The sequence below is a fragment of the Melanotaenia boesemani genome, chromosome 15, assembly GCF_017639745.1.
Source record: "Melanotaenia boesemani isolate fMelBoe1 chromosome 15, fMelBoe1.pri, whole genome shotgun sequence".
Classification (NCBI taxonomy): domain Eukaryota; kingdom Metazoa; phylum Chordata; class Actinopteri; order Atheriniformes; family Melanotaeniidae; genus Melanotaenia; species Melanotaenia boesemani.
In genome coordinates, this window is record NC_055696.1 from 27,707,940 (window position 1) to 27,731,228 (window position 23,289).

At 38.1% G+C, this 23,289-nt stretch overlaps 1 protein-coding gene across 1 annotated transcript in view; it reads right to left on the reverse strand.

Annotated features, from left to right (window-relative positions):
* tmem132e (transmembrane protein 132E) overlaps window positions 1-23,289 on the reverse strand; it is a 505,320-nt gene that overhangs the window by 248,824 nt on the left and 233,207 nt on the right. The window lies entirely within an intron of this gene.

Consider the following 23,289-nt stretch of genomic DNA (forward strand, 5'->3'; position numbering starts at 1 on the left):
CATACTGGGAAAAGAGAACAATGAACTACCTCAATTTTCGAAATGTCAACTTATTTAAAAAATTTGAATTGTGAACAATGAACTGAACTAGTTCATTTTCAAATGTGTGAACTTTTGAACTAGTTCATGTTGAAACTGAACTTTCCAAACTCTGGTTATGAGTATAGTAAGTTAAATAGTTATACGTTTTATATGGTTATAGTATACTTTTATATGGATAACCTTCCTCTGTTCATTTTGAATGTTCATTGCTCCAAAGGGTGGCATGGTAGAAAAAGTTTTAGAACCACTGATTAATAAACCTACATCACAGTGCAGAGTTTCTCCATAACTGACAGCCACCTGCTCGGTTCAGACTCTACCTCATCTGAATCCAAACCAGGTGCATCACTGCATAACAACATCGAACTAGGTGGGGAGACAATGGAGAGAAGCCAGCAAATTAGCACTCGCCATTAAAAGCCTGGTTGACATTTATAACATGATGCAGAAAACTAATATGACAGAATATCAGCTGTGGGTGGAAGGCAGTAATGATGGTGGGGAGGCGTAACAATGTCACAGTTCAGCTGGTCTCCCGGTCAGCTGTCAACTATTCCCTGAATTCCTCTGTGTTTGCTCATGGCGATAGCTGGCAATAAATACAGGAGGAGAATATGTAGAGCTCCATGTTAATGTTTCTTTGCTGCCTTTATTCATTGCAGTTTCAAAAAACACCAATTGTTCTCAAGTCAGGCTTGAAGTAAAACAGATTTTGAAAAAGAATTTGGTCTCTTTTAAAACATAAAAATGAAATAAATGTGCAAAATGAATTTAACCACATTAGATTTAAAACATGTTGCGAATGAGTTTGTCTCCCATCTTCTGTGATAATGTAATGTGAGGACACCTGGAAAACAAACAAACAGAAATAACTAACAAAAAAAACAAAAAAAACCCAAAAAAACAAAAGAAGAGCAATGATGGCCTTAAATGAGGTTTATGATTTAACTTAATTGCTTTTCATTTATCATATAGCAGCCCACCAGTGACCCTGCTTCATCACAGCACACCGAATTTCACATCCGGCTTGACACATTTCAGTGCCCTGAGTCACATTAAGATTCAAAGCCTCCATCCCTCCACTTTTTCTTTAACCTCTCTGATGGCAGAGCTGTCAGCAGCTATAAAAGATTTTGAACAATCCTGTTTCAAATTGCTTTCTTTGAAGATATTGTGGATCATGCTGCTGTTTGAAGCAGCAGGTATTTATTATAGTCAGAGGAACCACTACAGAAAAACACATGCAAATACATAAGCACATCTCCATCTCCTGTAAAAATCTGGCCTCATAACTAAAGAGTTTAAGACAAGTCTGTGTGTGAGTCCCTGCCTGCTTCAGCAAATAGATTATTATTATTTTTTTTTGTGTGTGTGTGCATAGTGCACTTATGTTTAGTTTGTAGAGGCTAAAGAACATTGTTAGTGCCCACTGTGATTGTGCTTTATCATACATCTAGATGTTTCGAGAACTCCATTAGTCTGTGTCCAACGCAGCGCATGATTGTTGTTTCTGTACCTGCAAGGCCACTGTTGATTTTTTTTTCATGTACTGAAATTACTAGAGGTGTATATTCTTAGGAAAACTTGACTATAATTTAGTGAATTCACCTTCCTGTTTCATTTTCAGTGTAAAGATATGTTTTTTGTATTTACATATTTTTGCTGTGTGTGTGACCACTAAAAGCTTTCCACTTCCTGTAATCTGCAAAGCCTTTTGAGGACAGAAAGTTGGGGGTTCTTTCTTTCTACTTTTTATTGAACAGTCCATCGGCCATCATGCCCTTTTAACCTTCATTAAGCATAAAAAGGAGGGAAGAAATTACATAATGGAAGCAATTTCATGTCTCCTTTCTTAGTCATTTCCATCTTCTTTGCAATCTAAAATATGAAGACGTATTTAATCCACGACTTGATAGATAATGCAGCTTAGTGCATTAAACAGCATATTTGTTCATTCATCAGGAGTTCATGCTGGATGATGAGCAGCTCCTGAGCAGAGTGACTGTGACATACTGAGCTCATTTTGTTCTGACACACAGAGGAATGAGGAGATGTTCTCTGCTGTCTCCAGAGTGATGATGAATATTAAATGTGACCCTGTGGCCCATGAAGACACGGTACGAGAGCAATGGCCTGACCCTGCGCCTCTGAGCTTTTCTTAGTCACAGCCTCCCCATCAAACGCACCGCCACTTATTAGACATGTTCCAGCAAAACAATCCTGTCACTGCTTTCACTAATTATATAGGCATGGTTCTATAATTTATCCCAGTGTTCTATTAAATATACATGTACTTTAGGTCATTATCTATTGAGGTTGATCAGCAGTATATGCGTGTGTATAGACTCTTTGTGGAGGTCATCTGGGCTATTATGGATCTCCTCATAAAGATGTTTCAAGCAAGTGGGCAGTAGGCTGAAAATGATTGCATGTCTATGACTTACCTATGTGAGAGGGCCATCAGTCAGCAGAGGTCAACAGCATGGGGAAGAAAAGAGGGAGAAAAAAAGAAAACAGTTAGTTATGGTTGAAAAAGCCGAAAGCCCACAGTACATCTTTACACAGAGGAAGCGGATTTGTGCTCATAAGCAGTGCTGTCATCTTGAGAGTGGTGATGATCACACCCGCCTCCTTCATCACCCACTCCTGGAGGCTCTCTGAGTCACAGGAAAGAAACCTCTGAACTGGCAACCCTGAATGCAGTCAGCCAGCATGGACTCAGGAGTGCATCCCTCCCCAACCGAGACGTTTTCAGCTTTCATTACTACATTTACTAATTAGCTCGAAGTCATTGTCTGGTATGGTGCATCAAGCAGTGACATTTAGCTTAAACTGTACATGGCCACTTTTAAATAAACAGATAAATAAATAAATCCATTAACACTGGTTGCGTGTAAGTCATTGTGTAACTGTTAAGTTATAATTATTTGATTGTCCTTTGTTTCCACCAACAAAGCTCACAATTACCATTTAAACCAGTTAAATGTTATGGTTATTTACTTATTTTTATCTGTGTTTTTACAATCTGCACTGACTTTTTTTTTAAAATAACTAAATAATTAATTCAATAAGTTAAATAATTAAATAGGAATAAATTGAGATTTAAACAAGACTTCAACGCTGTGATAAAAAAGGATTAAAATGTTGCAGGAATGTGTCGTCTGCTTAATATTTTTCTCAACAAAGATTTAACTAAATAAAATTTATTTCAACCCTACAAAGGGTTGACCCTGTAAGCGAAAAGGAGGCAACATAGCTCTCTCTCATTTGCAACTTGCCTTGCAGGGTTGAGCCCTCAGCATGTTAAATAATGTTATTAGAAATAATGACAGACGTTCTAGCATTCTTCTGTATTAGTCCATATTCTATATTCTGGTTTTCCTATTTTCAACTAGCAATATCAACTATGTATTGGGTGGAGGGCATCCAAAGACATGCGTGTTCTGTAAACAAGCCTCTCTTCTAAATTAGACTTCATGTCTCAATGGGACTGCCTGTATAAATACAGGTTAATATTAAATAATAAATAATAATGAGACAACTTTATGACCACATCTAACAAAAATTCTTTGCACCCCGCTCTAATTTACACTATAGTCTATCAAAGGAGCTTTACAAGAAATTAAAGCCCAGTCTAAGTTCCAAAACTATAAAGGAAATACTTTCTGGAAAAATCCAATAACATCAAATTACTCTTCAAAAATTAAAATTTATTGTTGTGTAACAAACAAAAATACAAGATATTACAACTATGCCACAAAATATGGCAACTTAAAAATGCAGCACAGCTCTTATATGTTTAATTATAACAGGTCTATAAATAAAATGTTTTAACCATCCATTTCTCGATTTATCTGCTGTATGCTGTCTGATCAATCTGCCTGTATCTGTGATAAACTAAAGCTGGCTCTCTGTTCTCAGCTGACTTGACTTTACCCAATGAAACCATGATGAAACATTTTCATAAGCATTTAATTTCTTTCTTATGGGCATCTTTATCACAATGGCTTAATTTTACTGGGCTCTTAACTTGGCGTTTTGGTGCACTAAAAAATTACTGGATATCTAAATCAAATCATCAAATCAAACTTTATTTATAAAGCACCTTTCATGCCACATGCAACACAAAGTGCTTTACATGATAACATAACATTTATGCATATAAAACAAAACAAAGTTGGAATACATAATAATAGAAACACTCACCAGAATATTTCACACAGCCGCACGCACGCACACACACACACACATACACAAATGTACCCATACAGGGGATATGGTCAATAGCACACGCCCACGGTTAAACTAAAGTGAGGCTAATATGCATAATTGTCCAAGATTAATTTTTCCCAAAGAAGCAGAACAATGTCTTATAACCTTTTTTTAACAGAAAAAACTGAGCAATCTTTGACTTTAAAAGACAGCAGATTGACAGCTCTACTGTAACTCTTTGACCATTTACACTATTGATGTAATTCAAATGGTTTCTGAATGCTCAGAAGAGCAGCTTTGTGCTGATGTACATCACAGTACCGTGATGTGCCGCTGATATACGGCTGATTATACACCTTGATTGAAAACCAGACAGAAGCCGATTTTGGACAAAACAGGAAAAATGCCACTTTCCATATTCCAACCTTGTGTTTGTGGTGTGATAAATGACTAACTGGCTTTTACACATTGACGTGGTTTCCTTTCTCAAGTGAGACTCAAGAGGACCAAACCATTTTAAGGAACAGGGGGTTACAATCTTTCAAATATATATTTAAAAAAAAAAAAACATGTTTCACGTTTATAATTTGCACCGCTTGTGTTGTTCTATATTGAACATTACCATATTATTATTATTATTATTATTATTATTAAAAGAATTATATTCGTCTGAGATATGTGTCTGTGGTTGACTCCTTCATATTTTTGCAGGATCAGGTTGGTTTTTCTTTGTTGCCACCAGATGTATTTATGCCTCAGTCTTATAGTTAAGTCAGTGATCATATGAAGGTCCTGGACTGGACTAGCTAAGGTTAGGAAGAGCATGGGGTTTTGACTGTATTTGACTCAAGAACCCATTCTGAAAAAAAAACAAACAAACAAAAATACATAATCAGATCAATAATAATCAATTAGAATTAACTACTGGTTACTATTTAGGCTTGTAACTCAAGTTCGGTGCAATGACTAAAGGATTTATCTTATTAGGTCTATCTTGCTAGTACTGTGTTGGACCCCCTTAAGGCCATCAGAACGGCCCTAATTTTCGAAGCATAAATTCAACATCAGTACACCAACAGCAGCCTGAAGCGCTGATCCAAGGCAGGATCGGATCCAAGTTTTCATGATGTTGCCACCAAATTTTGAGTCTAGCATCTGAATGTGGAGCTGAAATGGAGACTCATCAGACCAGCAACGTTTCTATTCTATAATATCTTCTATTGTCTAATGTTGGTGAGTCTGTGTGAATTGTAGCCTCAGTTTCCTGTTCTTAGCTGACAGGAGGCACTCGGCGTGGTCTTCTGCTGCTGTTTGGGTCAGTTGTGTGTTCAGAGATGGCGTTCTGCATTTAATGAGCTAAATTGGCTTTGCAAAACTACTTAAAGTCTAATGTTTTTACTAAAAAAGACTTCCGGCATGTGCAGAAATTAATATTATTTCAAATATATTGCAGATTTTGCTTTTTTTTGACCACTTTTGTAAACAGCTTTCCAAGCTAATCTTAATGCTCAGTTCAGTTAAGATTAACTGGAATGAAGGATTATGAAATTGTTGCATTTCCGGTTTAATTTGTGGGTTTACAAACCATAAAGACTAATTAAATACAGGCAGCTAAATAGTTAAATACCTCATAAAAACATGTTTGTTCCCTGCACATATAACATATCAGAGTTTCTGTTTCCCAGCAGCTCAGAATTATAGTTTTCATTTCTATACTTTTATGAATATAAATACACCAAGATTCAGAAAAAAATGTGTTTTGGTCCAAATCCACGGTATAAAGATGTAAACAAACAAAATAAATACAGATTGGGCCTGTGGCTCACACTAAAAAATATTAATCTGATTAAAATCAGAAATTAAACAAAATACCCTATAATGTACTCCCTTTATAAAAAATATGGCCAGACTGGAGGACAAAGGACCCTAACAATAAACAAGTTAATCTTTTATAAAACAGTCCAACAACAGAATGCAGCTCAACAGACTGGCGACTGATGCTCTGAAGAATGAAATAAAGCATCTGTGCTGCTACTGAACACATGAAAATGTTCAAGGCTGATGGATGTTTTATCAAAGCCCTGTACATTCACTGATAAGTTGTTTTTTTTTTTATCCACTGACCTCATGTTCTGCCTATCAGCTTTGTTCATTTAATTCATGTTTGTTTCAAGGTCTGTGGTGATGGTCTACCATCTCCACCCCCACCGATATCCCCGGAAATTTGTGATGATGATTTAATTTAAGAAGTATAATGAAACAAGCCCACAAATAATTAACAAGCAACAGAGGCAGAGCAACAGTAGGAGTCCGCAGAAATAATTTACATTAGATCCACTTTTCTGATTGGCTGTTATAGAGCAGAGATATTTATTTAAAGTACAACATATATATTTTTAATTATGCCAACAAGAAAAAGACTGTAGGATTTGAATTTATATTTCCTACAGTGGAACTAAAGTACATACAATATTTCTGTTGAGCACCAGGAAGAAGCTATTATTAAACAATGATTGCTTTAATTGAAATTGATGCTTTTGGGGCAAGAAGACTGAAGCAGCCAATGGAGGCACAGAGGAGCAGGGCTTTTAAACACGGTCCAGGTGCTTCCTGCCACAAGGTTAATGAGGCTTGGTGCTCTGTATGTGGGAGTAATTACATAAAGAAAGACATGACAACAGTGTTTAGTAAGCTGAGAATATAGGCTTTTTAGTTATCAGGCAGTCAGAATCTAAAGGATAAATTCTGCTTATTTGATTGAAATAAAAACATGTTAAACTTTCCACATTTTGGTTGTAGCAGTATGATCATAGAGGAAGGAGGTTTGTAAGGGCAACATGCAGAGAAACAGCATTCCCAGAGACCATTCTGTGTGCTATCTGCAACACTCTTACTGGCCCCACGTTGTCCATCTATCCTCCCATCCATCCCTTTACCCTCATAGGATGTGCAAGCATGTGATTTAGGCAAGCTTAACATATGAACTATTGCATGAGTAAAACACAAACTTATGCACTCCGAGCCCTCGTAAAATGCACAAAGGAGAATGGAGAACAGAGCATAAAGGAACTGCAGGGTACCAAGCAAATGGACAGAGATGTGACACACAGTGCTGTCCAACTCATGTGTTTTTCCCTTTTCAGTGGACCCGCGTGGATTGTATAGAAAAAGAAATTCACTACAGTACTGCTGGTTTACACTGTAAAAAGATGATGAAAACCTAGTATCATATCTCTTGATGCAACATTCAGCTTCCTTTAGTCTGCGTTTGGACAGACACCACAGCCCTAAAGAGCACTAAAAACTAAAAACAAATACACAAAAAGTCACTGTAGCTCTTTTTAGTTTTTATTTGTGAAAGTATAAAACACATTGCAAAGAGTTTTACATTCACAGCCACTTTATCAAGTCCACCTATTGGGGCCCTTAGTGCCAAGGTGGCCTGGTTTAACCACCACAGCCTACCTGAGTATCATTGCTGACCATGTCCATTGTTTTATGTACACAGTGTGGCATCTTCCGATGGCTACTTCCAGCAGGATAACGCACCATGTTACAAAGCACCATGTCACAAATAAATAACTCTTTTGATGTCTACCAGTTGGGTTTTCAGCAACACCATAGCACTGAGACTGCTCTATTTAAGGTCTTTAATAACATCCTCTTATATCCGCACAAATAGCAGAAATATTTCAGTCTTAGTTCTACTAGATCTCAGTGCTGCATTTGACACAGTCAACCGTAACATCTTACAAGACCGGCTGAAAAACTAGGTTGGACTTTCTGGCGCTGCAGTAATTAGTTTGAGTTCTATTTAAAAGACAGGGTCTACTTTGTGTCTGTAGCTAACTATAAATCTGAGCGAGCCAAAATAACCTGTGGGATTCCCCAAGGCTCCATCCTGGGGCCACTGCTGTTCAACATCAACATGCTGCCACTCGCTCAAATTATGAGAATAACAAAATATGTTACCACAGTTATGCTGATGATGCACAAATCTACATAACCATCTTACCAGGAGACTATAGTCTGATCCAAACTCCATCAACTGCATCAGTCAAATAAATGATTGGGTGTGCCATAATTTCCTTTTAAACATGAAAAAAGATTACAAGTCAGCACTCAGCTTCAAACAGGTAAGTTCAAAATGGGAGTAGTCATGGTCTCAGACCTGAATTTTAGCAGTTATATTAAGACAGTTGTGAAGTCAGCCTATTTTCATTTAAAGAACATAATTGAGGTTTGGAGGACTGATGACTCAGGAGGATTTAGAAAAACTTGTCCATGCATTTATCTTTAGTAGACTGGACTACTGTAATGCTGTCCTTACAGGTCTCCCTAAAAAGTCCAGCTGCTCGAGTCCTCACTAAGACTAAGAAAGTAGATCATATAACTCCAGTCCTCAGTTCTTTACATTGCTTCCTGTCTGTCAACAAATTGACTTCAAAATCATTCCACAAAGCCCTGAAAGGTTTAGGACCAAAATACATTCAGGATCTTCTGGTTCGTTATGAACCAACCAGATCCTCAGGTCATCAGGGTCAAGTCTACTTTCTGTTCCCAGAGTCAGAACTAAACGTGGAGAGGCAGCGTTCAGCTTTTATGCTCCTCACATGTGGAACAAACTCCCAGAAAACTGCAGGTCTGCTGAACCTCTCAGCAGTTTTACATCAGGGTTAAAACGTTTCTATTTGCTGCCTTTTATCAAAACAACAGTTAAATTCCCCAAACTGGAACTTATTTCTTGCATTTTATCTATTTTATTTTAGCTTTTTTTTTTTTTTTTTTTTTACTAAGTTTTATTTATTTTCTATATTTTTTAATGTACTTTTTAATGCTTCCTGCATCCCGCTTAGTGCCTTTAATGTTTTATGTAAAGTACCTTGACCTTCTACATGAAATAAACATATAAACTTGCCTTGAACATGACAATAAGTTTATTGGACTCCAAAGTCATCAGATCTCAGTCCAGTAGAGCAGCTTTGGGATGTGGTGGAACAGGAGATTCTCATCATGGATGCAGCCGACAAACCTGCAGCAACTGTGTGATGCTGTCATGTCAATATGAAGCAAAATCTCTGAGGAAAGTTTCCAACACCTTGTTGAATCTATGACACCTAGAATTAAGGCAGTTCTGAGGGGAAAACTGGCCCAACCAGGTGCCTGAGGGCGGCCAGTGAGTGTGTATTAAAAAAAGAGCTGCAGCAAGTTAATTTTGAGAGCTTGAGAGAAAAAAATTGTGGGTTTTCTCTTCAGTTTATTGAATACATGTCATTTATATAATACATGTCATTATTCTGACGTTAAAAATCAATTAATAACTCTATAAAACAAGTATCATTGACTTGTTTTAGTCCAAACAAACAAACAAACAGAAGATTACAGAACTGATTAGCCACTATCAGAACTCACTACCTTCAGCTCAGGCTGAATGGATTCTTCATCTCAGCTGTGCTCTATTAAATTTATATATGTTTGGCTTTAATTAATACAATACCCACAGATAAGCAAAAGAGATTTCTTTTACTCTGGGGTTTTACAGTAGACAATAATGCTGTTTAGGTATGAAGCTTATGATTTTTCTCCCTTCATTAACATCCAAACTTCTTCTGCATGAGTTGTTGGATATATGAGCAGACCTGTATCTCTGCACTTACTTCCTGCACTTACACTTATGTAAGTATATATCTGTGGTCTCTTATGGAAACAAATGTGCAAAAAATAGCACGTATGTAAATTATATGGCTAGTCATGACTTTAAAATTATCCTGAGAGGCTGTGAACATCCTGCACACAGTGACGAGCTAAAGGCAAATTTAAATGATTTAATCAGCTTACCTCGGACAGAGTATCTATCAGCAGCTTTACAAGTCACCCGCATGGGGACTTCGTTTCATGACCTAATAAAAAATCACACTTACAGGGTGGCTGTTTTGTGTTTTTGGGGGGGAAAGAATCAGGTAGACAGATACGTATATTTAGCTTCCTTGCCAGAACTGTACAAATGAGTCCCGTTACAGACACAAACACAACTTAATGTCCTTGTAAAAGTGAACACGCAAGAAATCAAATGAACAGCATCCCAGTCTAATCAGCAATTCATTGCTCGTCCTGCAGGCTGTAATACACAGCTCAGCTAAAGTACTGTCAGATTTATCATTCTCATGATTCCCCAGTAGTGCAAAAATGGACTCGTGCCTACAGCTAACTGAGAGGGAAATGGGGAATCTGGTGATGTGATAATAAATAGACTTCCTCCGCAGTATAATTTATCGATCCCTCACTGGTTCCAGCCACATCTTTCATGTGCAAGACTACATTTGTAGTTTGCTAGCATCCAAATACCAGAAAGGCAGTAGGGGATTTCAGCTGTGCCACTAGAGCATAAGTTACCCCTTTCACCCAAACAAAAATAGGAAAATAGATTCACTGTATTTGTTCTTGAAAAATAGGAAACCCTCTGGCCACAACCTGAAGTGATTTGATAATCCCCCTCCCTCTCACATGCACACACACACACACACACACACACACACACTCCCTCATCCCCATCAGAATGGCTCAGTCCTGTTTCATCCAATAAAAAAAGGAATGCACAGGTTAAGCATGGACAAACATATCAATTCACAGGCTTAAGGACATGCCTGATCCCATTTTTTAGAAGAATTTTAGGACATGTCTATTCAACCTGCTGCCTGATCACCCTGAGAATTTGTGCAATGTAAAAAAATAAAATAAAATCCCACATACATACAGCTTTGTGGCTGTGTGACAGGCAATTATGGAAGAATGATGCCTCACTTTACATGGTTTTGTGGGTAGAAGGAAGAGAAAAAGCATGTGAATTGTGTCTGCTTGTTTTACGCACCAGATGTTGTCCTACTTTGTCATTTGGAGAGAGCTTCCTTTTGTCATGCATGGACGAAACATCATTGTGCCTGGAGAACATTCAACAAAAGTGAAAGCTGCTTCCAAAATGGCCAATTACAGTTTGTGATATTTTGCTTGGCTATACTGTAAATGAGGCCTCAACCTGGAGTCATTTCTGACTTCAACTAAAGATCGAATGGCTCCATGTCAGTTATTTCCTGTAAGACTGGATCTATTCTGGATCACCACCGCTATCTCATCACTGAGGCGTAGTGTCTCTCATGGTAGAATGCTCTGGCAGCTTAACAACACACAAAAATGTCATATCTAGCAGGGAATATCTTTCTGCTGTGTGCAGCCACTCTATATTATATATGAACTGTCTTGTGGGACTTTTCCTCTTAGTTCATTGTCATGAAGACCTCATTTTTCTGGCGAAAATCAGCTAGTTCTTTATTCTCCTGACAGTTATACTGATGAAATCCCCATAAAGTGAGTCCAACAACCTTCTCACCTGCTCTTCACCCTCATCCTCCATCATTCCATCTTCAGGCCAGTATCTTAATTCACTCTTTCTCATGTGATTCTCACTTTCTAGACTTTCTAGGTCTTGATTTTGTGAAAAATGAGAAGTAACACTGAGACCACAAAACCGTATAGTAATTTTGTATGTATGTGTGTTTCAATCTATGTAGAGCAGCTTGGGAGTGGATAGAAGGTTAAAATGGCTTCTTAATTTTTTTTCATAAAATATGTTTGTGGGCTCTGTTCATAAAACCAGATAAAATCTCCCATGAACACAGAGTCAGATTTTAGTGAATGAATAAAAATCAATTAAAAACACTTTATTTATCCCCAGGGAGGAATTATAATGTTGTAGTACATTTTTCTTTGAAATTTTTTTTTTTTCTTTTTTGTTTTTTTTTCTGTTTGTTTGTTTTTGAAAAAGCAAAAAATAATTATCAGCTAAAGTCTTGTTCTGGAGGATGATGGCTGCTGGCAGGAATGACCTTCTGTGCCTTTCTGTTACAGTGAACTCGAAGAAGCCTCTGGCTGAACACACTTTGTTGTTTCCTCACTGTGTTGTGTAGAGGATGTTGTACAGATTGTGTGGAATTCTTCCCTGGAGAATCACCTCCAGATCAGTCCCCAGTTTGTTCAGTTTATTTAAATCTCTGGTTCTGGTTCTGCTGCCCCAACAGATGCTGCAAAGCAGACTAAGCTCCACAACACACTAATAAAGAACATCTGTTATACCCTACCGTTCAAAAGTTTGGGGTCACTTTGCCATGGGATTCAATAGGGAAGTGACCCCAAACTTTTGAACGGTAGTGTATATATATATATAAAAAAATTCTTAAAATATGCACAGAAAAATGCATTAAATTACTGGAAAATTGATGTCAACATGTGAATATTATGTATTGTCTTTATAATGGGTTTACCGTACATGCTGAAAAAGTTTGCCTTTTCCCCTCAGTGTATAATTCAGTTAGTAGAAACAGTGCATTGTACTGTACATTGTAAGATTGAGTAGGTTTGTGAACAATATACAGCTAAGCAGCAGTTGTACATAATAACTAGTTATCACTAGTAACAGTGAAGTATATTTTGCTGCTCAGTGGGGCTGCACAATTAATAGGATTTTGATCGTGATCACGATTTTGGTGGCCACAATTAAATAAACCTGATTATCAACGATATTTACATTCAAAATGCGAGCTCTGCTTGGCTCTGCTGCATGCATCTCTGATCACACCATTCTCAACCATTCTCTGCCAACCACCAGGGGGTGAACGCAAGGCCAAGGCTTCATTAAGCTGCTTAAATAACAAGGGCGCACCCCTTTTACAGTCGGCAGCTAGTTGTACTCAGTGTTGCCAACTTAGCTTAGTTCTTAGCTTAGCTTAACTTAGCAACTTTGTTGCTATATTTAGCGAGTTTTCACTTGTCTCTAGCAACTTTTTCTTTTTTTTTCCAAGAAGCATCTAGTTACAAATCTAGCGACAAATCTAGCGACTTTTTCTGGTGATATTGGAGACTTTTGGAGACTGACGTGAAAGAGCATATAGTTTACTCTTCAATGGATGCTGCGCAGACCCCTCCTCCATCCTTGGTCCTCACGCATCAGAGCTGCATTCGGAGCAGAAAAGGATCGCCTCTGTTTCATGACCAGGCTGAAAATGAAACGTACAAAGCTGCTGCTGGATGATCTCATGCTGGCTTACCGTCAGATATTAATGTTTATTAATGAAGAGTGTGGACATAAATGTTTAAAAAGTTAAAAGTGTTGCAGACTCCTAATTAAAAAAAGCAAAAAAACAAATTAGACTTAATAAAATTAAACTTTAAAATTTAAAATTTTATTTTATTATTTTTTGCTGTTCTAAACATTTTTGGGTTACCTTTTCATCAATTTTTGCCTTTCTCACGACATCCCTCCTTTACAGCTATACTAGTGATGGGATGTTCGGCTATTTTCAGAGAGCCGGTGTTCTACCGGTTTAGCATACGCATCACAGTAGTAGAAATTAATGCGCAGGTGGGTTAAGGTTAGGTGCAGTCGTCAGTTTGCACTATGGGTATGCTGACAATGTATACTAAACTGACAGAACACTGGCTTTTTTGGCTCCCAAACGGCTCTAATTTAGCATCTTTTGTAGCCTGATAATTTACATTAACTTCTCAAAAATGAATGGTAAATGTATTGTTTTGCATTATTTATCATATATTCTAATTTAAAGTTTAATTTTTCACTAAAATTGTTGCCACATAGTTTGTTTATAATTGGTGCAATAAAAATACATATTTTTCCAAACACAGTGAATAATCGTTATTAATAATCACGATTATAATACTGATCAAAATGATCGTGATTATTATTTTGGTCATAATCGCGCAGCCCTACTGCTCAGTAGTTGCTTGTGTGGATCTCTTTAGAAATGCTTTGCCAACATGGACTGTTATTCCTCTTTGTCTCAGTATTAAGAAGGCTGTTTCTTAAGAATTAAATCAGCTAAATGTTCCCAGCTTCATAAGTTGGACTCCTTTTTGCAACTAAAGGTCAAAAGCAAGGATCGTGTGTCTGTTCCACTGGTTTGGTTACATGTTGCAAAAACCTAAAAAACCTCTGATGACATGCTGCAACACATATACATCTCTAGTCTCTAGGACTAGGGGGGCGTTTGCTTAGCCATCAGGAGGTGACATATAAAGTTGCTCAGTGCTGAAACCATGACGATGATGAGTTCAAAGCAAAGTTGAAGAACAGTTATTGTAATGATCTTCAGCGACACAGAAAGCTGTGTGGGGCATGTGGGAAGTTTCCATGACCTCATGCTCCTGCTGAGCTTTTCTGGATGTAAAGACATGAAAGCTAAATGTTTGAATAGAAAAGCCATATACATAATTCCACTTTCTATTAGTTAACTTGCAGGTCTGTTTTCATATTCATTTTCTATACCTGCTTTGTACTGTTGAGGGCCACTCACTCTTCGGGTTGATATAGAATCACTTATTAGAATGCATTTGTTGGATAGTGGGAGGAAGTCATGCATGCACAGGAAGAACTTGCAAATTCCACATAAAAAGGCTCCAGCCAAGATTCAACCAGAAACCTTCTTGCTGTGAAGAAGCTAACTGTCATGCCACAGACTAGTCCGTTGCATGTCTAAAGAAAATTAATTACACCAACTGCTGCTCTGTAGATTGATCAAATGTGGTATGATTTTACTCTTTAGTTTTACTTTCATGTATAATACATTAGAATAACCAGAGAGAATTTGAAGTTTATAGTGAAATCTGACATGATGGGAGTGTATTAAAGGATCAAACTCTTTATTTAGTCCTTATACTTATCTGGCGTGTCTTCACCTTAATTATTGCTATAATGCCATAAAAAGGTATGAAATGTTCTGTTCAGTGCACCAAAGCTATCTTTGGGCAGCTACTCAGTCATTGGTCTGGGCTGTGGCTTTGGTACTTCAATCAAACACACTAGTAGAATCAGTTGCTGCTTCTGTCTTTGGGTATGTTCAGTCTAATGGGCAGCGTAACTTAATTTTAGCTTTTTAAATTAATGGAATATAGTAATAGAACCTCACGTTTTTTGAGGGTCACACAGATTTGGCTTATTTACATTAATTTCCATTTACTCCATTCTAATGTTTGTCTTCTCTTCTTAAATAAACTGTGAAATACCTAAATTTTCTGTATCAGACTCACCTCCTCAGCAGATGTGTCTGTCCTCTCTGTCTCCCTGTTCTGTTTCAGTCTGTATACAGGTGAGAGAATTGATTGAGTGATAATTATTCACACTTTTACATTGATGAAAACAGCTGGAGAACAAATTGGGTTCTCTCTAATTTCAGAGCAAATCCAACAATAACACAACTCCACATCATAGTAAGACTTTAATTTAACAGTCCAGCCGGTCCAACAGAGTTTGGCCTGATAAAGTGACTGGTGACTTATATCCATTACCAATTAAATCATTAAAGAAATATGTCACAATCAAGCAGCTGCTTATTAATATATGACAGCTGTATGACCAGATGTGCAGTAGTTGGGGTCACAGTAGAAAACATTGCGATATTGAATCGTCTTTGACCAGAAATGCAGTGAAACTATATTCTGTGTAAAAGTAATAACAGGTGTTACATTAAAAATTGTGCTTAGTGAAACAGATGGGATGTAGAATCTACTACAAGCTCAATGGACAGGAAAAGAAAACACATTTCTTAATTTTTTTCCCCTTCCTTTTTTTATTGTACAAAAACACATTCGCTCATTAATTTCAATACAGTGCCGATGTGTGTAATGCCATCAGGTGTTCCAGGTAAATATTATACTGCATAGATGTAAGTGTTCAGTTACGGCACAATACTTATTACATTAACACATTCCCTTGGGTCTGATTAGTCACCCGCCACAGGTGCTGGCACACATTTAAACACTCACTTCAAGACCGAATCCACTGCCATAAGTAACAAAAAATCCTCGTCTTACACAGCATGCTGCCACACACAGAGGCCTGCAGAGGCTGCACACATTTTTCTGTTGAAAACAAAAGCCAAGGATGGGACATCACACACCAATCAAGTGGGACACCACGTCTTCATCTAACACATCATCAAATAAGTTTAGTGATCTTCCTTTGACAAGTTGGCGCAGCCCTTTAATTTACTCACAAGGGTTGAGTTGCTGATTTCCCATGAGGCAGAAGAAGACGCCTGGCCAGCCCCTTCCACCCCTCCCACATTCCCTCGCCCAAACCTTGCTTTTTTTTTTATAGCTCCACTTCTTTGACTTTTCAGTTCTCTCATCCATAGAAGCCTATTTCTTCACATTTACATCAGTCTCTTCTCTGAAGTTGGCTGCTCACTCATCCCGCGTCTCAGACTGTGGCTCCGGGGCCCTGAGGGTGGGCCATTAACACAGGACTGAGGATAAGGGACATGCTTTGCCAGCTGAAGATCCAGGACAACCTGAGCAACTCAGAGCACAGTCACCACAAAAAAAAAAAAAAGAAAAAAAAAGAAAAAACATAAATCAAGGTGCCTGCAATAGACTGACCTAGAAGTGTGCATGACAAAAACAGACATGCAGGCGAGATGCAGCCATGACCGAATCAGAATTAGACCCACATCCCAGTTGGTCCATTTGTTTCACATGCTTATAGAGCAACAATAGGTTTTTTTCTTGTAAATTAATTATCCACAGAGAGGTAGAACTGTATCCAAAACTTGCATTTCATTAAATCAATGCATCTGCTCACCCTTGCATAATGTGCACTGACCAGAAAAGGATGCTGTAAGTCTGAATGTCCAAGAAGTTCAGGTCAGCACAGTCAAATACAGCAATGGATTTAAGAATATATATAACATCCGTCATGCACACTAAAAAAAAACACATGCTGACCCACATTCAGATGTCCTTGGATGTTTCACCTTTTGGTTTATGTAGAAAGTGTAGTGTGGCAAGTGGAAGGTAGAGTCACAAGGTGCCTGCAGGCGAACACACTTCCTGTCCCATTTTTGTTTGTTAGTTGTTTTTATTCATTTTGTCCTCGTTCAGGAACAACTCTCTTCTCTCCAACCCTCTTACCATCTATCTGTCCAACACAGTATCTATCAAAGCATCTGATCTAAAGAAAATTATGTCATTTGAGTTCAAGAGAGAACACTTCTGCAGCAGCGAAGGAAAACCTGAATGACGCTGTTTCAGGCCTTGGGAAGAGCAAAGTGGTCACAGTCATACTGCCTGTAGCAACATTCAGGATCAAACCTGAGTGCACTTTCCATCTGGGTGGCAGAGATAACAGGCATTTTTATACACAGAATGACTTCATCCACCAAGCCAATGTGCCTTAAGGAAAATACAGTATGTTCTTCCTATATGTGGTCATTTCAGTAATGTAAACCAAATCAGAAAAATGAGAACTCAGAAATCACACATCTTAGTGATGGATTGATCACAGTTAAAATAAAGAGCTCATGAAACCCCAAACTGCATATTTCATCTTTAAAACAAAAGAATGCAATAGAGGAGGAGAATCTCCAGAGGGGAAAAAAACACAAAAACAAACAAAAAAAAGTCAATGCCCATATGCTGCTGTACAGTAACTGGAGCAAATGTGGTTTTGATCCTTTTGTAGTATGAGTCCATATTCTCTTTGTGTGGTTACATAATCCCATTCTTAAACACAATACAGTTAGCTGGGGGTGGGCGGTAATCAAAGCATTCAACGGTGAAATTTGCCTCTCATTTGAGGACACAGAAACAACAGACAGACATAACGGCATGAAAAGCGCCGCAGTGGGCAACTGGGTGGCTCCAGATCTGCCACTTCTGATTCCATGTGGTCATGTTGTTTTCTTCTACAAGGCAGCAGGGGGGTGGGGGACCACTGTAAATAAAAAAGAGGCCAGAGAGAGAGAGAGGGAGAGAGAGAGAGAGACCCCTGATACATTTAAGAAGTCAGTTAGGTTAGAGAGGGAAATAAAAAAAAAGAAAAAGTCGTAATGGATTATTTAACAGGACACATCCGCTCTGCATGGCTGCTCACCGGCTGTTACACAGCCTGCTCCTCTTCGGTGTTACTGCCAAGTGTCTTGGTGTGACAGCTGGCACACCTGATCTATCTGATTGGATTAGTGCAATCAGTGGGCAATGTGCTTAAAGCTAACAAGAGTGATGGTGGCACAAGTGCTGGTGATAGTATTTGTCAGGTATGAAAATGGCTGAAAAAGCTCTGCAACAGGGCTGCTGGGTTGGAGGTGTCACACACTTAACGCACCGTCTGTAAACATCTCTGTCCAAGGTTTGAACAGAAAGATGACATTGGAGGAATGTGTGTTGTAATGGTGATAGTGATGGATTTATACTGTAAGTCCAACAGGTTTACACTCATGTCTCATTACAAGATACACATGTAGACACTAAATCTGGTCCTCAGTGCAACCACAGTTTGAAACCCAGCACCACCATCAACAAGTGTGGTGGCATAAATCCATCCTTCAACATGTATTTCAGATTTAGTTACAATGATCTGAAATACTGCAGTAAAGTACTTCACTCCGTTTTGAACCAGAACCTGGCTGTGGAGAGGTGGAGGCAGTACTGCCATCCACACACCTTTGCGTCTCAAATATGAGCTCATGATACACACACACACCTTTCACCTCACACAGCTCATCTGCTGGACTGATTTTTACAGAGTCCATGTGGTGACATCAGAAGAAAATACATTTTACTGTCTGGCCATGGATTAGTAATACATGGGAACAAGATAGTTAAGATGTGGCCACACGCTCCTTCTGCTCAACACCTTACACCTTAAACAATCACAACAGATCTTAGGATATGATTCTAACAGACCATCTTCTATATTACAGGGTTTTTCAGTAGGGCATATGTCCCTCCAGGGTTACCTTAGGGTAGACAGACTGTTGACCGTCATTGAGACTGTGCTTGTGGGATTTGTAGTTTTGGGCGAATAATGAGGCAGCACAGCCACTGCTGAATTGTGTTTCTGGTGTCCCATCACTGGTTGTTGTTTTGCTCTTTCAGTCAGATGATTCCAGTTAGATTAGATATGTCATCATAATTCATCTCAAAATGAAAATTAAATTAAATCTAAATCATCCATGCTACATGTTTGCTATTGAGCTGGAGCCTATCCCAGCTAGTAGCAGGTAAGACGCAGGGTACACCCTGGACAGGTCACAGATAAATATATTCCCTATCAATGTCACCAGACCAGCTCTGTAGATTTTGAATTTCTATGGGTTTGTTTTATTTTCTTGTTATTTGTCTGTTATTTGAAAAAAAAAACAAAAAGAAAAACAGACTGAACCACATTCTGGATGCTGAGCTTGTGTTCACATCGCGAAAAGAAAACTTTGTAGACATTAAAGCAGGAGAGTGTAAAACCTACTCACCTTTAGATATATATCTATATATCCATATTTTGGTTGTTAGAACAAAGAAAATGGAAACAATTCCACATTTATCTCTGAAAAACATTCAACAAATGATCCATACTGGATCCATGATTTATTAATATTTTAGCTTGGATTAGTGCTACTGGATTGTTAATCACTAAATGGATGCATGTATCAGTGTATTGTTTCTCTCCCACCACTTATGTCTTTAGAAACAGCCAGGAAAAGAAGAAATAGGTGCTGTGATTCATAGAAACGTGCAGACATGAGTTAAATAAACAGCATACAGTATAGGGGAAAAACAGACTTCTAATGACCTTGAAAGCCAATATTTGGTTTAGGCAGCCTTGTTCTTCTGCACAGCCTGAGCAAAAACTGTAGACAAAACTTTCTTTTCATTTTCTTTTGTCAGTCTGTAGAAATCACTCTTGTTCAGGAGTAAAATTTCGGAGGAGTAAAAATGTGTTGGAAACTACACACTTCATAAAAGACACATCTCCCCTCTCGTAAGTGTTTTCTTCTTCTACAATCACATAAAAAGTTCTACAGACACATGAATTAGACAGTTAAGATTTCCTTTTGGCTTTTTGGTAAACTTGATGGGTTGAACAGCTCATAGAATATGTGTTGTAAATATAACATTCACACCTAAACCTAATCCTAACCTCACAGTATGTACAAGACATGCTAGCACAACCACACAACCTCACAAAATGCTCTTTAATCATATGTATTATTGCTCAAAAATAATTCCAAATGGATTTGCTGTACATCCAACTGTGCTGAATTGCATGTTTTCCATCCTTTCACTATCCTACTTTCATATACTGACACACTAGCACCCTCCCTGAATCTTGGGGACACCAGTTTGGATTTATTAAAGTAATAATCTTGAAACAGTCACATGGTCTGAACAGCTTTAAAATGATGAGTCAGAGAACTTTTTTATTTCCGCTTGTAGTAGCTGCCATTCATTGTGCTTAATCGCTATCCATCTTTATAAAAAGGCATTAGATTGATAAGACAGAAGGCTCAATGCTCAGCTGTCAGGGCTTTCACTAACAAATGCTTCTGTTTGGTCTAAACAACTAAACTGACTGTAAACAGCAGAGAAAACAGCGACACAATCCACAGCCAGCTGAGAACTAATTCACTTATAATGAAGCAGAAATATGTGATATTTGTCCAAACCTGCAATTTGTCGCTCTAGAAGATCTGTGCAGGACCAACAGGGTGTAATGAGGTGTAATGACCTACTTCAGCCAGAACCTACAGCATGGATAGCCTCTGACATGACGGGGAAAAGCCAGAGACTGGGAGGGTAAGTGGGAGCCACACAGCCTTGACATTCTGCACTCGTTTGTCTGGTATGTGGAGATGCCGCTACTGTAGCTCGTCCATGTCATCTTACCGTTTTTCTTTTAATAGCTACCTTTAAAAAAAGAAACCAAACAGTTGTTTTAATCATAAGCAGCAGGTGCTTTTATCTCCATCTCTACAACCATACTCCAGAGCTGCAAAGACCTATAGCTTGTGTACATTCAGTTGTCATTCCATAAAATGTTGGAGGGTGATTTAGGATTGATGCTCTTTACAGAGAACCAGGCATAAGGTGCCCTGTTAGGTGATGAAGCGAGATCTGCTCATACAGTGTAACATGCCAACTGCTTTACACAGCAAATCCAGCAGAAGGATGCTGCTGATGGCCCTTTAACATGATTTATGATGCACTGGATGCATGAGCACATCTTCCCTGGCTGGAGAGAAAATACAGGGACTCCCAAAAACGACATATAGAGGATATTTCTGTGTTTTCTGCCAGAGAAACAAAGAAAAAACATGGATCTGTTTCCCCCAAGATACCTGGTGTCCATTTAAACCAGACAAAAGGAAGCAGGAGGGAAGATTCAGGTTTTCTTTTTTTGCCTACAATCAAAATAAATGAAAACAATAAGAACCTTATCTGACCGCAGAGGGCAACAGCTGCTATAGGCTGCTGATCGATAACTTAGCCGGCGGCTCTCAAAATACATTTTGGGTTGTTTGATTATTTTTACTTTTTTCCTCCTCTATTAACTTTTCTCATATTCTGAGTAAAGACTGTACAAAAGGGATTTAAAGATTTTCTTGAAGCAAACATTAGCACTGCAATCTTCTCCCTCCATGTGCTGCCTTAAAGCAGCCATTTCTTTTTATTTCTTCTTCTATCTTTTCCTCCTCTGAACATGTAAGGAAATTAATTGTGCCAGTCCAGAAAAAGATAGAAAACTAACGGGGAACTTGTAGATCAATTTGAAAAATGTTTTTATTGTTTTTTCTGTACGCTTGACTAATCATTTACTTGTATAAGTAATAAAGCCACACCCTCTATTGTTTCAACTTGTTTCTGAGATGCAGAAGCAACTTTGGTGTTTTAAATAATTAAGGAGGATTGAACTTTGCCCTGAAATTTTAAATGTGGTCTGGGGATGTGCATTAGGAAGCATGATGGAGCTGAGGGGGCGCGGGGACATGAACATTAGTGCTTTCTAACTCCCCTTGGCTTCATAATGAGGGGGTAAAGGGTGGGGTGTAAAAGTAAAAAGGCAGAGTAGAAACAAAGGGAGCCTGGCAGGCTCTTCCCATGAGAGCCATGTTGGTCAAACAACCTCTGCTGGCCCACCAAAACCATTACAAGCAACCACAGTATTGATCTGAGGACCACCCACTAACAAAAACTTCAATCAGGTGCAATTATGTCCCATTTATGACCAAATGGCAGGTGCCTCACAGATTCAGATCTGTTCTGATCATCAATAATATAATAAACAGATGTGTTTGGGCAGGAGGTATTGATCTGTATTGATCTTGTTTCCTAAATTGTTTTTTATAAAGTTAAATTAAAGATAAATTGCCACACAAGTTATAATGATTACAAGTTCATAAGGTGTCATATTGGCTTGAGAAAACGTTGCAGCTGTAAAATGACTGGAGCTGAAAAACAAAACAAACTAAACAATTAACAAAATTCTCAGATGTAACTTTAAGCATCTGCATTGTTATTTACAAAGCTGTATGTTAATTGCTTCTTCCAATCTGCTTCTGTTGTTCTGTATGACAGCTTTGGATGAGGTCCTAATACTTCATTAACATTTGCACAAATGCAAGTGGCCATCTTTAAACTGAGTCATTGTTTACCCACAATCGCTCCCTGTTATGTTATTAAAGTACTTAACCTCACACCCAGGCCGCCTTCATCTAAAAACAGCTCAATCATCTTAGCTTGAGTTTAAGTGGCAAACTAAACCGTTAATGCTTCTGTATACTGCATATCAAAAATGACCTACATGTTCATTAAATTGTCTCCCTGAAGGCCCTCTCATCTGCAATGCAAACAAAATTCATTGTTGTTCTGTAAGCAGCTTATGGAAGTCCTTATGGGTATGCACTTCTAGTTCCATATGGGCTCATAGAGAGGAGTGTTTTCCTCCTTAATTATATGGCATGTCGCTAATAAAACTGTCAAGAAATGCAAAGCTGATTACATAGCTAATGTGGTGATTCTGCAGAATTTATAATGTAAGAAATATATGCTCTACATCAGTCTGAATGAAAAAGTTTGGACTCAGCAGAAAATGGTGACCCATTTTTTTAAAGTGTAATTTGGTTACTTGAATTAAAAGGCTTTCTTGATCATATTTGTTCAGTTTTTTAGCTTTGACTCTGATTACAATTTTCACAA